This window comes from Austrofundulus limnaeus, unplaced genomic scaffold (genome assembly GCF_001266775.1).
Source record: "Austrofundulus limnaeus strain Quisiro unplaced genomic scaffold, Austrofundulus_limnaeus-1.0 Scaffold228, whole genome shotgun sequence".
Taxonomy (NCBI): Eukaryota; Metazoa; Chordata; class Actinopteri; order Cyprinodontiformes; family Rivulidae; genus Austrofundulus; species Austrofundulus limnaeus.
Genome location: NW_013952630.1, coordinates 343338 through 353558, shown reverse-complemented (window position 1 = coordinate 353558; position 10221 = coordinate 343338). Strand labels below are relative to the sequence as shown.

At 38.1% G+C, this 10221-nt stretch overlaps 1 protein-coding gene across 1 annotated transcript in view; it reads left to right on the top strand.

Annotated features, from left to right (window-relative positions):
- col16a1 (collagen, type XVI, alpha 1) overlaps positions 1–10221 on the top strand; it is a 111961-nt gene that overhangs the window by 14533 nt on the left and 87207 nt on the right. The window lies entirely within an intron of this gene.

Here is a 10221-nt window from a genome sequence, read left to right as displayed (position 1 = left end):
CCCCCCCCCCCCCCCCCATCAAAACACTAATATATCCAATTATTTTGTCCAAAACAAAAGGGACACTAGACTTAATTTGGAATGGTGTCCAGTTTATTGTGTTGTCATTGGGTGTATTTTTGTTGGGGGGAGATTAGTTTACATAGACAAAGATCCTGTGGTCTCATCTTCTACAGCCTATAGACCCCAATAATTGCATTGTTTTACATGCTCAGAACATTGATGAATGAGAAGTAGGTAACGTGCAGTTATAGGTATCATGCAGTATTGTTGTCAAGACTGTTTATTTCACCATGGATGGGCAACACCAGCTGTGTATTGTGTACAACTATGTACATATAACATAGTATTAGTGCATATAGTTGTTGTGTAGATATTCTCAGGCAAAGACTACTAAAGTTAGACCATGACATCGCACTAGGTCTTGAGTTCCAAAGATTGAGTCTAGACTGGAGTCACTGTCTCGATGTGCGTCCCACCAAACTCAAAAGTGCAGCTCATCGTTCTTGGAACCTTACACTTCAAGGTGGAGACAGTCCCGGACATGCAGAGATGAATTCAGTGGGTAGACTTTTATTTAGGCAGCAGGGTGGCGTTGCCTTCAGGTTAGATTGAACACTAAATGACAAGAGCTGTGTCCCAATTCAAGGGCTGCATCCTACTGCAGCCCACAGGGGCCACAATTACGATTTGTATTAAAAATATTCAACCTCTGACGTCTTTGTTTTCCTGTTCATTTTGCTGATGGCAAAATGAATCCTCGGATGTCCTTGGCCAAGAAGGATACCCAGATGCAACTTTCATTTTCAGAAATTTGTGGGCCAAATAAGAAGTCCACAAATAGGGACAGACTTTGGCATGAGGCAGTGACGCATGTGGCCAACAAATGGAGACTTTAAAGGACACAACCCCTAAATTGAGACAGAGCTAAGTTATCTAGGCAATATGAGGCTCTCAGTCTCAATCTTGGCTCCATTCAAAAGCAGTGTAAAGACCTCATTAAACCATTCAGTTAGTAGCAGTGATGCACCTGACTCACTGTTTTTTTTCTTCTAATTGCTGCTATTGATTTCTCTTCTGATGTAAGTTGCTCAGGCTCTATAAGAGGCCATGGGGTAGAACCAGGACTTGCTGGAGAGAATGAATCGCTGCGTTAACTTGGAGAGAATAGTTTATAGCTCCTGGAAATCTGTCTAAACTTCCTTATTGTTTCCCTCTATATTTTTTTTCTAACTTTGCATAGCCACACTAACAAGCAGATTGACGTGGCCTTCAATTTAATTATGCAGTAGTGCTGATCAGTGGTCCGTCAATTAAGCTTTTTTATTTTTAAAAAGTCACTGATGATGAAGAAATAAACTAAATAAACTAATATTTGGTTTCATTTTCTGCTGAAGTGACAAAAAAGGCTTTTTTATTTTTTTAATAATGCATATGCTGATTTGTAGAAATCTGGGAAATAAGTGGCCAATTTCTGAAGCTTATTTGTTTAGTCCATGAATGAAACTGTTTAATCTTAAGAACCAGTTTATTATACTTAGGAAATAAAAAGGGAAAAGATATTTGAAGGTATTTGGGTTAGTGCGTGGCAGTCAACAGCATGAAGCTCAGAACCTTTTGGCACCTTTCTAAAGTTTTCTTGAATCATGTTTTTGAGCATATTTTATTGACAGCCCCTATGTCTTTGTTGACATTTAACATTGAAAACAGGGAACCTTGTCTAAATTTGCAAGCCCAAAATACAGTAAGTTATAGCAATCCCATTTGGAAAAAAAAATCTGTTCTGAGTTTTCTTAAGTAAGCTGTATTGTCTTGACAATGTTCCACATGTGATCCAAGAGAATCTGAATGACTGTGCCATGTTGTCTAAAGCTACACTGAAGACTATGTAATTTGGGCTCAGGCAGTTGTCGATGGCAGTGTGGTTCAGACACCTGCAAAGACAGTGTTTACCATGTGTGGTCGTGCTCCTCTTCAGTAGCCATCAATCATTCCTGGGTTGCACACTTTTACATTAAAAAAGTAGTTTTTTTTTGTTTGTTTTTGGGTGTTTTATCAAAGTTACACCTCTAGATTATTATCAGGTAGTGTTTTGGAGAAAATGTGCATGTGTTATGATGTGCACTCAGCTGTATATACTGTATATATATATATATATATATATATATATGAGTGTGTCTGTTTGTGTGTGAGAAGACACAAAAATAGACAACCTAGGTATCAAGAAGGCAGACAGGTAGAGACATTTCTTTTGTTGTTTTGTTTTATTTCTTTATTTTTTTTTCTCTGAAGAGTCATGCACCCTCATCACACTGTCAGTGTGTTCTTAGGAGCCTGTTCTGTGACACCTTGGGGGCTGGAATGAGGAGGGTAGTTAGCAATCCTTTGGAACTTGTGCAGCTCAAAAGGGAGCTGTTTTTTTCATGTAGAAAGTGGCACCTTGGGAGACCCTAGTTGGAGCATTTCAGATGAGACTGAGTCAGACGGAGTCAGCTGGCAGTTCCCTTAAGTCTTCCCCTCAAATTGTTGGGAAAAAAATGCTTTTTCAAGTGCTGCTATGACACTTTGTCACTGCAAGCATCACATACGCATTATCCCCATTCCTCCAGTCCATCCGAATCCAGATTTGCTAGTAATTGCTAACTTCAAAGCCGGAAAGAAGATCTGAGTGAAATTAGTGTTGAAGAGCTAAGCTGGATAACATTTCAGTTCCACTGCATGTTACACTGACTGCACAGTGGGCCAGAAGGAAAAAAAATGATGTATTGATTTTTTTTTTTGACAAAATCCTCCTGACTTTAAGTTACAATTTGTTGGGAATTGTCTAGTGTCAATGGATTTCAATAGCCTTATTTACACTTAAGTTTAAGCTAGTAATAATTCAGAAGAAAAAAAGAAAGAAAAAAATTGATTACAGAATCCAGTTAAAGTTTAAGTAAAGCACCATTAACACTCAGATAAATAGACAAAAATCACTCAAATAGAATTAGGTTTCAGATTTAAACAAACAACTTTGTCAGCTTTTGCTCACTGAAGGGTTAGTTCATCATCTGTAGATGCTTTCAGGATTTGAGCATCAAATCCAACAAAAGGGAAAATGGGTTTGACCCCGTTTACAGTGAACTCTTCATGAATCATAGTTATTTCTAGTAAAATGTAATAAAACTACCCAATGTAAAATGGTCACTGTAGAGCAGCGTTTTAGTGGTTATCCTCCTCTCATTCCATAATTTATTCACCTTTTGTTCACCTTTATTGCAGTTTTATTTTCCATAAAAGTTGCAGAGGAAGTTACAAGAACAAATGACCTTATTAAAAATAAGAATATGTAAAGAAGTGTCCTAATGCATCTCAATAATCCAGGTAGAAAAATGAAAAAAAATATATAATAAGTAGGTCCTCTGGACAGGTTATTTTTAGTTGAAAAAACTGTTTTGTCTCTCCTCCAACAGACTGTATCAGTCTGAGAAGTTAACTCCTCAGAAGAACCCGATGAACCAGAATCACTTAATATGATTTAATTTACACATGCATGAATTAGCTACAGTATTAGAAAGTTATTTTTGGTTGTTTAGCACTGACCATGAAGAGAGTAAATAGTGAAAATGTGTTTAGTGCATGAAACCTGTTTGTAGAATTTAAAAAAACATATTCAAATGTATTTTTTATATTATTATAACATACATTTAAACTTCTCATTTGGTTTGTTTCAACATAAAACATCTGAGCTGTGTGATCTGAAAGTGATAGTTTTTTTATTTTTTTGTTATTTTTCTGCATTGAAGGTCTATGAAAAGATCAAGGCTTATCTGCTGTAGAAAGCTTATTCCTCAGATTAGATACATACAGTTCAATTTTGAACAAACTGACAAGCTAATGGACAATCCAAGTGGGGCTGAGACCACTGTGAATCTCCGCTGTCTTACAGCAATTTCCAGTTTCAAACATCATGTAGCAGTTCTTGCTTGCATTTGTATTGGTCTTTACATGCTGTAAATGTTGCACTACATACTGTTGCGGTGCAGAACGGATGGTAGTGTTCAGGTTTAAAAAATGTGTTTTTAAAATAGTCTTCTCATAAAGTGCTCTTTAATTGCTGAGACCTCAAGTTTTTTTTTTATTATTTTGCTCTTTTGCATTTTTGTTATTATGATAGCAATAAATACACTTCTGTTTTGGCACTGATTCAACTAGCTGTTTGCTCATCAATCCATTCAAAATAAATGGATTTCTGCAAACTGAGGTAATTTAAATGAGACATATCCAAAATTCACTTTCTAGCAGTGCAGAACATTTGAATTTAGTCTCTATTCTTTACATTATGTCTTCACAATTAGACACTTTATTTTATACTACCTGTACTTGGAAATGTAGCACTGTTTACTATTTCAGTATGGCTCAGTAAATAATCATGATCAATACATGACACACACTGTATGTGTAAGAAATATGTCTTATGTTTAGTCTATTTCAGTCATGTCTTAGTTGAATTTCAGTCATGTCTGATGAACTTATTAAGATTTTGTTTGTTTATGTACACACATTAACACAGTAGATGACAGGACTAACTGTAAATGCAACAATGTAAGCTTGTTTGTCCGGGTTCATTGATGTGAAAAGCTTGTAAATGGGTGCAGTGAGTCAGTCTGTTTCCATGTCAGCTTGTGTGTGCATACTGAAAGCATGCCAGAGGCATACAAGGGAGAAAAAAAAGAGCTCAACCCTTATGAAGTGCTGTGTTTCACATCTTTCCACTCCTCTCTCGTGCATTTTTATCTCTGGAAAGTAACCAGGAATGTTCTCTGTTGTCTGTCCCATTTGTTCAAAAGGGCAAGTCAGAGTCACTGTCTCAAACCCTTCTTCTTTTCATCACAAACTCAGTTTGTTGACCCAGACTATATTTATTGTTCTGAATCACCTAGCATGCCCTTCTCCTCTTGCTAAGTTGCATGGCTTTAATAGATCCAGAACTGGAAGACTTTTTCCATCGACTCTGACTTTCTGCTGAGCAGCAGCCCAGTCCAATTATCTTGGAATGCCACGTTGTAGGGCTTATTGAATAACTCCATGCTCCCTCTTATTCCAAAGCACACAGCGCTGACTCTGAAACTGTGAGCACACTTTCAACCTCATTCCTACTAATGAAACCACTGTGCAAGTCTTTGTTGATGTTGAACTGTAATTATACTTAAGGCCTGACCACAACAAGCCTCTGTTAGATAGGCTATTGATGTTCTAACCTTTGCGAGCTTGTTGAATACAAGTGAAAAACACACATGTTCTAATGCCAGTTGAGTGGTACTGTATATCAGATTGGGATAAGTTCTGTTGAAGTTATTTTAGCATCAGGAAATAGATCCATTACTAAAAATATCCAGGTGTGTGCTTGTTTGACTCATTTAACCTGCACATCATCCAAGCTAAGTGTGTATCCAAATTAGTATTTCATCCCTCCAAAGATGTGATATTTAAATTTTTGGCAAAGTGGGAGATGTTAGACAACACTCAGCAGTACACCGCACGACTGCCAGTGAAGTATCAGTATTTATTTGGCAAGATTTTTAACACAACCCATCAAAGAGGAAGTCAACTCAGCCAAAATTGTCCAATCTCTTTAAGGCTACACGCAGCTACTAGCAGGATGCTGGAGAAGCACTCATACTTTGTGCTAATTAGCTTGTCAACAAGCAGGAGCTCTCCTTTAATCACAGCTTGGGAGAAAATGGGGTTCGAGTCATGCAGAGCATCCTCTGCCATAGTACCTAAATTCCTGAAAATGAAAAATAAAATAAAAAAGTCAATTAAAATATAATTCATCTTTTGAGTTGTGGAGAAATATTGAATTTTTCCAATAACTTTGAGCAGATACATGATATTGTATCAATTACCCTCAATTTTCAACATAATTTGACTCAAATTTAAATGAGGAAAACCAGTGTTAGCATACAACTGGGATAACCAATTAAATACATAAATAACATTGTAGATTTTAGCAATATTGGATTCTGACTCCATTCTTTTGCAGTGATACTTGTCAAAAGGTGAAATAATTTGGGCATGGAACAACCATTTGGTTTTTGATGATCTGTGTACCTTCAATACAAACCATAGTTTTATGACTTAAATTTCCAAAAGCTTTGTTTTTTTTTCCCCATTGTTTTATGTAGCAGTTATTATCTATCTAACCAATGATCAATTCAGCAGTGTGTGGGGATAAAGCTTTAAACAAAGTACTTTTAGGCTGGTTTAGACTTCATGGTGGTCTGAGCCATCACAGTCTTTGTGGACTACCCTGCTGAAGCTCAACATTTTGCTTTTGCTATTTTATAAGAACAAACAATGTTTGGCCACATGAGTTTATTGTTGTTTTTCCAATGTTTTAGTCAGGATTTGGTCCCTGATCTTCATGGGCTTATTAATGTTTCAGCATACCAAGATATTTTGGACAATATCACGCTTCAAACTTCAGGATGATACTTCATGGAAAGCCTGTTTCTGTTGTAACATGGTTGCTTCTCAGGACACAAAACAATGACTATAAACAACATGGTTTGATTAGTTTGGAAGAGCTAAATTGGCCTGGACAGAGCTCTGACTTCAACCCCAATGAACAGCTTTGGAATGAATCTTGTGACACTTTCTTGCCCAACATCAGCACTTGACCTCATAAATACTTTATGGAATGAATGGGAACAAATTTTCTCAAACATTTCTCAATTTGGAAGACAACCTTCCCAAAAGAATGGGAGCTGTGAAATTAACCAAAGGCAGAAAAACGCCATTCCGTTCTTGGTAAACATCAAGTTTACCAGAGAGGTTGCCAATGACAATTAAGCTGCCTTTTCTGGACTGTTTTGTGAGAACAGAAAGAGATAGAAGACCCAAAGTTGAAGTTTACAGAAAATCTACTCACATAAATTAGTACATTCTATTGATTTTCACCACCCCACTGGAACACAAACTTTCTGTCATCAGAAAATTTACACCATTGGACCCATCATGTCACCATGAAGGCAGAAGGGGAAGAGAAGGAACAGAAACACATCAAAAACATTCTTCAAACCTGTGGATATCCTAACTGGACTTTAATCAAATCACAAGAAAAAATCATTGCAACACAGAACAAGGTGAGGAACAAACACAAAATGTGGTCATCCCATCAGTTGTTGGAGAATCTGGAGGATCCACAATAACCCAGTACATTTTAAAACAGTACCCTCGTATAGAGGCTGGTCCATCTTAAGGACAGGAACGCTCAAACCCAAGCTGAGCACAGTGATGTCTGCAGTTTACTGCAGTGAGGGAAGTTCAGACTTTTATATTCAAGAACCAACCTCTCCACAGATGCATGGCTCAATACATGAGAGCTACCTCTTCAGGACTAGATTCAGCAGTACACCTCTCAAAGATGACAGACACTCTTTTGAGGACCAAAATGTTATATTTTAGATTGATAAGACAAATGATTTGACAGTAGGATATTTAAAGTTTCAACATTCAAAAACTTCAAATAAAGCAATAGGCTTGATTCCAACTCAGTTTAACCCCAATTCACACCTTCATGCAATGTGACATTTCTTTGGGAAACTGACAAAGAGTCTGATAAGATATGAGATAAGATAAGATAAAAATTTATTGATCCCACAGTGGGGAGATTTGCACATTACTGCAGCCTAATACAGGAGAGGCTGAGAAGAATAATGAAACATAAATAAAAGATAACAAACAGAAACAACCCCACAATATACATATAGTAATATACATATACCAATGCACATGTACACATATACATAAACACATATGCATATTTACATACATATATACACCATAAAGTACAGTACAATAATGAATGTATATGAAGGTGCATATTAGTGATGGCAGTGTAGGTGAATTGTCCAAGTGACTAATTACATCATGATGTGTTATACTGACTAACTGCAGTGGGAATGAATGACCTACGGAAGCGCTCCGTCCTGCAGCGAGGATGTTTAAGTCAAGGAGCATGCTCACCCCCCCACCCCCCCACGGTTTCATGCAGAGGGTGGTGGGGATTGTTCATGATGGCTGTCAGCTTTGCCAACAACCTCCTCTCACCCACCACAACCACGGGCTCCAGAGGACATCCCAGAACTGAGCTTGACTTCTGTACCAATTTGTCTATCCTGTTCCTGTCCCTTTCAGTACATCCAGCCCCCCAGCAGACCACTCCATAGAACAGGGTAGATGCTACCACCGTGTCATAGAAAGTCTTTAACGGAGTCCTGCAGACACCGAAGGACCTCAGCCTCCTCAGTAGGTGGAGTCGACTCTGGCCCTTCTTATACAGGACGTCTGTGTTCATAGTCGAGTCCAGCTTGTTGTTGAGGTGAACACCCAGGTACTTGTAAGAGTCCACTGTCTCAACGTTGTTTCCCTGGATGTTCACCAATGCTGTGGGGGGTGACTTCCTCCTGAGGTCCATGACCATCTCCTTCGTCTTGCTAGCATTGATTTGGAGAGCGTTGGTCTCATACCAGCCAACAAAGTCACTGATGACCCCCCGTATTCCTCATCATTCCCGTCTGATACGCACCCAATGATGGTCGTATCATCCGAGAACTTCTGAAGGTGGCAGTGGTCCGAGTTGTACCTCAAGTCTGATGTGTACAGACTAAACAGAAAGGGTGAGAGAACCGTGCCCTGTGGTGCCCCTGTGCAGCAGACTACCACATAAGACACACAGTTGCCGAGCCTCACATACTGTGGTCTGCTGGTGAAGTAGTCGATGGTCCGTGCTGTCAGCTGCCTGTCCACTCTGGCTCCCTCCAGCTTCCCTCTCAGCAGAGCAGGCTGGATGATGACTCTCCATTCAGAGGGACAAGTAGTTCCAACTTAGCTGGCATGTGACACTAAGCGCTAAGCGGCCTCCCATGCAGGTTTGTAAAGCTTGGAACTACTAACTACTTCAGAAATTTTGAATTGAGCAAGTTTCCTGGAAGGAAAGCAAAAAGTCTTCAGCTTCAGGATCAAAGTGCAGTTTTGTGCTGATCACTGAGAATCCTCACCAGCATGTTGGTCATACATCCATCCATCCATTTTCTGTACACGCTTCTTCCTTTTCAGGGTTGCGTGGGCATGTTGGTCAGACATGGCCAAATATATATTTTTCATATAGAGTCTTAAATTTTTAAAAGCAGATTTTTGGACAAAAAATAGCTGCATAACTTGGACAAATGGAAGGTTCTATTGTCATATTTGTGATTTATTTTTATACAATGTAGTCTTGAATGTTTATCATAAATACAAAAGGTGGGTTAGCTGATGTCAGTTTTGCTTTTTGTTGACATTTTATCTTAGCTTTACGCATCTTCAGCTACAAATTTTGTAGTGCATTGTTTGTCTTAGCATGCAAACTCATACTGGCAAGTCGATGTTCATATTATACTTCCATAGTGATAAAAGAGATATGGCATGCTACGTTAACATAGAGACAACTGACTGTATGAGAAGAATTACATCCTCATGTGTAACTGCTTTCTTTTAAATAATAATGTTTCCTATTGATCGCCTCACCTCAGATGAGAAAATCACAATCCATAGTGCTTCTCTGGGTATTTCAGCTTGTCGTTTCACATCTTTTGTTATTATTTCTTTTCTTTTTCTCTCTCTAACCTCCTCTGCTGTCAAGCATTGCCTATCCTCTCCAACTTTTCACGGTGCTGCCCGCTTGCCTGCAGCCAGAATACCCCTGCTTCTGACAGAGCCTTCATCTTCATTCTGACAGATGGAAATAAAATGGCAGAGAAAAAATAAACAAACAAAAAATGGTAATAGGTGGAAAAAATACAGGAAAGCAGCGTAAGTAGCACTGAAAGGTAGATCTTACCATATGTCAGTGTTATGCATCAGGCTGAGTTGGGATTTTGAGATGAGCTTGTCAAATTATAAAGAAAACTGTGTGTGAGAATAACAAGGCACTGACAACTCCAAACCTGTACTTGATGTTTTTTTTCTATCAGAGTCATCTTTTAAAGGGCAGGTACATTTATCTTTACACTATAGCATGAAAGGATCAATCTTTTAATCAAAGCTGTTTTTTTGTTTGTTTGGTTTTTTTTTTTGTTGTTTTGTTTTGTTTTTTTATTCAATTTTTTTTTGCACAGATATCCAATTCTATATTCAGGTTGTTCATGCTTCAACCAAAATTTGCTGGTAGCTATATATATATATATATATATACAC